Source organism: Solanum tuberosum, unplaced genomic scaffold (assembly GCF_000226075.1).
Source record: "Solanum tuberosum cultivar DM 1-3 516 R44 unplaced genomic scaffold, SolTub_3.0 scf00374, whole genome shotgun sequence".
NCBI classification, from domain to species: Eukaryota; Viridiplantae; Streptophyta; class Magnoliopsida; order Solanales; family Solanaceae; genus Solanum; species Solanum tuberosum.
The window spans coordinates 478,068-484,989 of record NW_006239301.1 but is presented as its reverse complement, the minus strand read 5'-3'; the positions used below and the strand labels follow the sequence as shown (position 1 = coordinate 484,989).

The window sequence follows — 6,922 nt, the reverse complement described above, 5'->3', positions numbered from 1 at the left end:
TTAACGTACTTCTGCTAATGGATCATTGTTCCCACATGTGTTTTCTTGATCCGCAGTCCCAAGAAGTAGTTCAGTTCTCCGATCATGCTCATTTTAAATTCATTGCTCATGAGAGTTGAGAATTCATCAGTGAGTGTTTTCGTTGTGGCTCCAAAAATAATGTTATCAACATATACTTTTACAATAAGCAAGTCTTTTCCTTTATTTTTAATGAAGAGTGTATTGTCGATTTTTCCTCTTGTGTATCCATGTTTTAAGAGAAACTTTGACAATCTATCATATCATGCCCTTGGAGCTTGTTTCAACCCATAAAGAGCTTTGTCAAGCTTATAGACATAGTCAGGATGATCATTGTTCTCAAATCCAGGAGGTTGTTTTACAAATACTTCTTCTTTTAGTAGCCCATTGAGAAAAACACTATTTACATCCATTTGGTATAATGTAAATTCCATGTAGGCAGCAAAGTCAATGAGTAATCTGATTGCTTCAAGCCTAGCTACTAGAGCAAAGGTTTCATCATAATCTATGTCTTCTTCTTGATTGTACCCTTGAGAAACTAACCTTGCTTTATTTCTTGTTATGGTTCCATGTTCGTCTAATTTGTTCCTGAACACCCATTTAGTTCCAATGATAGTTCTGTTCTCAGGCTTTGGCACAAGATGTCAGACTCTACTTCTTTTGAATTGGTTCAGTTCTTCCTCTATCACTATGATCCAGTCTGCATCTTGAAGGGCCTCGCTGATTCTTTTAGGTTCGACCATAGAGAAGAATGCACTGAAGGCATAATGATTTTTTAGTCCTGATCTAGTGGTTATTCTAGAAGAGAGGTCAGTGAGTATGTTGTCCACGGGATGTGATCCTTGGTATTTGTAGTCTTTTAGTACCAGATCCTGTTGTTCTGCATTTGGACTATTATTTAGTTTCCTTTGGTCATCTTCTAGTGTTTCTTCTCTGTTTCCATTATGATTATCATGTGAGTCTGCACTGTCTTCATTAATTGTATCCAAAGGACCTGTTTCTTGTACCTGTTCCTGTACAACTTCGCTGTATACCTTTGATGGTACTTTATTTTCCTGCAAGTTTTGGTTAGACATAGTATTGCTTTCATCAAATACAATGTGCACACTCTCTTCCACACACATTGTTCGTATGTTGAGTACCCTACAGGCTTTACTATGCGTGGAGTACCCTAGAACGATTCCTTCATCACTTCTCGCATCAAATTTACCCAACAAATTTTTTCCATTGTTGTGGATGAAACACTTAACCCAAATACTCTTAGATGAAAGATATTGGGTTTTCTTCCTTTTAGTAATTCATAGGGAGTTTTATCTAACATTGGTCTGGACATACATATATTGATGATATAGCAGGCAGTATTTATAGCTTCAGCCCAAAATTGATTGGTGATTTTATTTGCAATCATCATAGTTCTAGCCATTTCTTGTAAGGTTCTATTTTTTCTTTCAACAACACCATTTTGTTGAGGGGTTCTAAGAGTAAAGAAATTACGGTCAACTCCATAGAGATCACAATATTAAGCAAATTTTGAGTATCCAAATTTGGTTCCATGATCAGATCTGATATACATTAATTGTTTATCAAATTTCTTTTGAAGTTTTCTTATTAGTGAGTAGAATGCTTCACATGCATCATCTTTCGATGTTAGGAAGAGTGTCCAGGTAAACCTAGTATAGTCATCAACTAATACAAATATATACCTTTTCCCTCCCCTGCTTTTGACTCTCATGGGTCCACATAGATCCATGTGTATTAGTTCCAAGGACCTGGTTGAGCTTATCACCTGCTTTGAGTTAAAGGATGATTTTATTTGTTTCCGTAGAGTGCAGGCCTCACACATCTTTTCTTCTTTGAACTTAGTTTTAGGAAGACCTATTACTAAGTCCTTAGAGATGAGTTTATTGAGTTGTACCTGGCTTGCATGACCTAGTCGGTTATGCCAAAGTAGAAGATCTTTATCCAACACACTTAGACATACTAGATTCTCATCAGATATTTTTAGAAGTGTCTACAGTGTAAACATGTTTGTACTTTTTTCCCGTTAGGACAACTTTCTTTGTTTCTAGATTGATTACTTCAACACCAGTAGATAGAAAAATTACCTTGTTTCCTTTGTCACACAGTTGGGATATACTTAGCATAATGTGTTTCAGTCCTTCCACATGGTACACCTCGTCAATTGATTGTTCATCAGATCTTCCTATCTTGCCAACACCTTTGATTTGCCCTTTTTTCCGCTACCAAAAGCTACCATTCCACCTTTTCCTTCTTTGAGTGAGAGAAACTTTGTTTTATCTCCAGTCATGTGTCTTGAGCAAGCGCTATCCATATACCAGTGTTGCTTGCTTTCTCTCACTTCTACCTAAAAAATATTAAAGGTTAGTTTTAGGAACCCATATCAACTTGGGTCCTTTATTTTTATCAAAAGGGTGAATAAGATCTCTGTTTATTCAGTTGGGAAGACCTGTTTTGTTTAGAAGGTGCCTATTTCTTAGGTGTGTATAAATTCTAGTTCTTTGGCAATTAAATTTGGAATGACCAATCTTACCACAGAGACTACAAAATTAAGTAATGTCACTTTTGGTTTGTTCAAAATCTATTTCAGGTCTTATATTTCGGGTGTTGTTTCCAAGATGTGTGACTATCATGGATGACCTTGTCCATGCAATCTTTCAAGATCATATTTAGTCCTGGATAATTCAAGATTCATCCTCCTAGAGTTTTCTCTTTCTAAGCTTAAGTCATTTTTGAGTTTATTCACCTCATGTTCATACTTGGGTTGATCACATGCTTTTTCTTTACCAATAACCTTTAATTTTATATTTTCAGTTTTTAATGCTAGATTGAAGGATTCAAGTTTCTTATTTTTCATTAACCACAGCTTGGTTTTCTCTTATAGTTCAGTGTTGAGTTTTTCGAGATTGATATACTCAAACTTTAAACTAGTCATGGAGGCAAGCAACTGATTCTTGTTTCTGATTTGTTCTTGTATTGTGTCCATAAGTGTTCGCATTAACAATGATAATTTTTTCTTAGAGAAGGATTCTAATTTGTCTTTGAGATCAGATATGTTTTCCTTTTTTTCTTCAGAGTCTGAATCAGGTTCACAATCTGACTCTTCCATGGCCATTAAGGCAATGTCATCATCATCTTCTTCATAGTCATTTGAACTTGTTCCCCAGGAAGCGTACATAGCTTGTTCCTTTTCTTTGGTCTTTCTCTTGTTTGCAGGTTCCCTTTTATCCTTTTCATCTCTTTCTTTTCTCCATTCTACTTTCCGCATAGGACAGTCCTTGATTTGATTATTAGTTTTACCACCCTTGTAACATCCACCAGTTTGAGCTTTTTCCGTGTTTTTCTCCTTGTTTGGTGGTGCCTTTTTTCCAGAATTCATTCCCCTTTTGAAAAATCTCTTAAAGTTTCTAGTGATTAGTGCTAGCTCATCATCATCTAAATCTAATTCATCACTTTCAGTTGCTTTGAGACCGAGATTCTTCTCCTTGTTTCCTTCACTTCCCTTACAACGTGCATCTCATAAGTTTTGAGATTTCCTACCAGTTCATCTAGAGTCATGCTTGTTAGATCCTTGACTTCTCTAATAGCAGTGACTTTGATTTCCCATGATCTAGGTAGAGTTCTTAGTACTTTATCTACCTGTTCCTCAGTAGTGTATATCTTTCCTAAGGAAATTAACTCATTCACTACTGTGGTGAATCTGGTGATTATATCTTGAAGTGATTCTCCATTCTTCATCTTAAATGCTTCATATTCAGAGCAAAGTCGGGCAATTCTGAATTTTCTGACTTGAGTTGTACCTTCATGAGCATTTAAGAGAGTGTCCCAAATTTGTTTTGCAAAAGTATAACTTGAGATGCGATTAAATTCATAAAGACCAAGTCCACATACAAGAATGCGCTTAGCTTTTGCATTTTTTCCTAACATCTTGTAGTCAGCGTTTCCGTATTGTTCCTTAGGTTTTGGAACATTGTTCCTTCACTGTCTTTGATGGTTGGAGTTAGAGGTCCATCAGTAATTCTTACCCATAGTTCATAATCCTCAGCTTGAATGAAGTCCTCCATTCAAGCTTTCCACCATGAGTAGTATTGACTATTGAAGAGTGGTGGTATGTTGATGTTTTGACCTTGACCATGCCCAATAGGAGGTGCAGAATTCATTGTGATATTATCTTGAGTTATTAGACTCTTGTTAAGATACTTTCGTTCTGATACCAATTGTTGGAATTATGGCCTCCTTAATTCAGTAAAGGAACACGTTGGCCCACCTATTAGGGGGTAGTACTACACACCATTGTATTACACGTGTTAAGAAAATATACTACTCAAAATGATTAGTTTTGCACCCATTCAGTCATGAATTAGATTTTTCTTTTTAGCAATTGAAATAAGAAATTGTCTTCTAATTAAATTTGTAAATATGCAGTGCTAGTAGCTAGACAGAAGCTCAGAACGACAATTTAAAAATACCCACACAAGCTCAGTGTGATAATAAAAAATGTCCAAGAATCAAACCCAACGGAACTGAATTAGAAAAATAAAAAAATCCAATAATCGAATACCTAATGTAGCAGTAGCACGTTTTTTGTTGCTTGCTGGTATTATAAGATGCAGAAGCAAACACACCACTACTCCACCAACTAAGATGGATCCATTACCTCATGTTATCATCTTCCCTTTCCCTGCACAAGGCCATGTCAACTCCATGCTTAAATTGGCTCAGCTTCTTTCTCTTTCTAACTTCGACGTTACCTTTCTTGTCACTGTCGATACACATGACCGCGTCGTCAACCACATAGATGTGCTCTCCAGATTTGGTAGTGTATTCCATTTGCAAGCTCTTCCCCATGGAATTTCCATGGATGGAGTGAATACTCGTGATGGAATATCAATGCTCTATTATTCTCTAAACACAATTGCTAAACCATTTCTTAGAGAATTCATACCGAATTCTTCGGTGACATGTCTCATCGTCGACGGAATCTTAAGCATGGCCGCTGATGTAGCCGAAGAAATCAACTTGCCTATTATCTATTTTCGTACCGTCAGTGCCTCTTCTTTCTGGTCCTACTTTTGCATCCCTGAGCTAATTCAAGCTGGAGAACTTCCCCTCAAAGGTAAACATACAATACAATATTTTTTTGTTTTACAACTTCTTAATTCTAACTTTTCACCTGACATATTTAAACACATAACATTAAAAGAAATTTTGCCTCTCAAGTAATGTTAGATTACATGAATAACAGAAAATGCAAAGGACTTGACATTGACGAAGGTAAAAGGCATGGAAGATTTTCTGAGAGGTCGAGACCTTCCAAGCTTTTGTCAGGCGAGTGACTTAACTAACCCGGATTTCAGGATTGTAATGACAGAGACACGACAAACCCCTCGAGCGCAAGGTCTCATACTTAACACGTTTGAAGATCTTGAAAGGCCCCATACTTTCTCAAATTCGAACGGTATGTCCAAATGTTTATACAATTGGAGCAGTTCATGCCCATCTAAAGGCTAAACTTGCAACAAAATCTACCTCTTCAAACAATTTGTGGCAAGAAGATGAAAGATGCATGTCTTGGCTTGACACGCAGCCACCAAAATCTATGATATATGTTAGTTTTGGAAGCGTCGCGGGGTTGACAAAGGAGGAGTTGTTAGAATTTTGGTATGGTCTAGTGAATAGTGAGCAAAAGTTCTTGTGGGTGATGAGGCCAGACTTGATAATAGGACAAGAGAGAAAGGATGAGATTTCTGTGGAGTTGGAGCAGGGTACAAAGGCAAGGGGCTACATGGCTGATTGGGTTCCACAAGAAAAGGTATTGGCACATAGAGAAATTGGCGGTTTCTTGACTCACTCTGGATGGAATTCCACATTGGAGAGTATAGTTGAAGGGGTGTCGATGATTTGTTGGCCGAGATTTGCTGATCAGCAAGTGAATAGTTGATTCGTTGGTGAGGTTTGGAAGATGAGACTTGACATAAAAGATACATGTGATAGAGACATCATTGCAAAATCAATTAGAGATTTGATGGAGAAGAGAAATGGTGAATTCTCTCAAAGAACAGAGCACATGGCCAGTTTGGCAAAAAAAGCTGTCAATGAAGGTGGATCGTCATACATTAATCTGGACAGTCTTATATAGGAAATAAGATCTATGATTCCGCCGCATAAACATACCTGATTCAGCTGAAACTTGATTTTTTTTTAGCTGCGATTATATTGTTGCCTAGAAATTGTAGATTTATTCTGCCCATTAATCTGAATAACTCTAGCAACAAATGTAGCTTCACTTTTACAACTGCAGTCATTTACAAGTACCTCTGCAGCAATAAATAAACCAAACTTTTACGAATGGGGAGTAATAGATAAGAAACTCTAAATTTTTATTGTTGTTGGAATTATGACCTCCTTAATTCAATAAAGGAACACATACTAACTACCGTTCTTTAACGTTTGATAATTGCGGTAAACAATTTTGTAAATAATAATCAGTTCACAACTTCATATTATTTATCACAACTTCAAACTACACAACGATTACACACCTATGTAATCTAAGGAATTATAAACTCTAATCCCTTTTTACCCAAGACAAAAGACTCCAGGTTTAAGCCTTCTAAAAGTCTTCCCAGTTGCTCCAACTTGTTAGACTCGTCCTACACTCAACACTCAATTGCAGTCAATTACTATTAACTATAATTTTACAATTTTTCTCACAAACTCGTAGCACTCCCAAGTAAAATACAAAACTCTCTAAAAAACTCTTCGATAGTGTTTTGATTATCTCTCTATGCAAGTGCACAAAATTCTTAGAAGAAAATCACGCCCTATTTATAGACTTGAATTTCTCAAAACCTTCTTCAACTCAACTTTATTTACACGGTTAAAA

At 36.5% G+C, this 6,922-nt stretch overlaps 1 pseudogene; it reads left to right on the top strand.

The window, feature by feature from the left end:
* The first annotated feature begins 4,565 nt into the window (after nucleotides 1–4,565).
* Nucleotides 4,566–6,229, top strand: LOC102598443 (7-deoxyloganetic acid glucosyltransferase-like; annotated as a pseudogene).
* The last annotated feature ends 693 nt before the right edge of the window (nucleotides 6,230–6,922 follow it).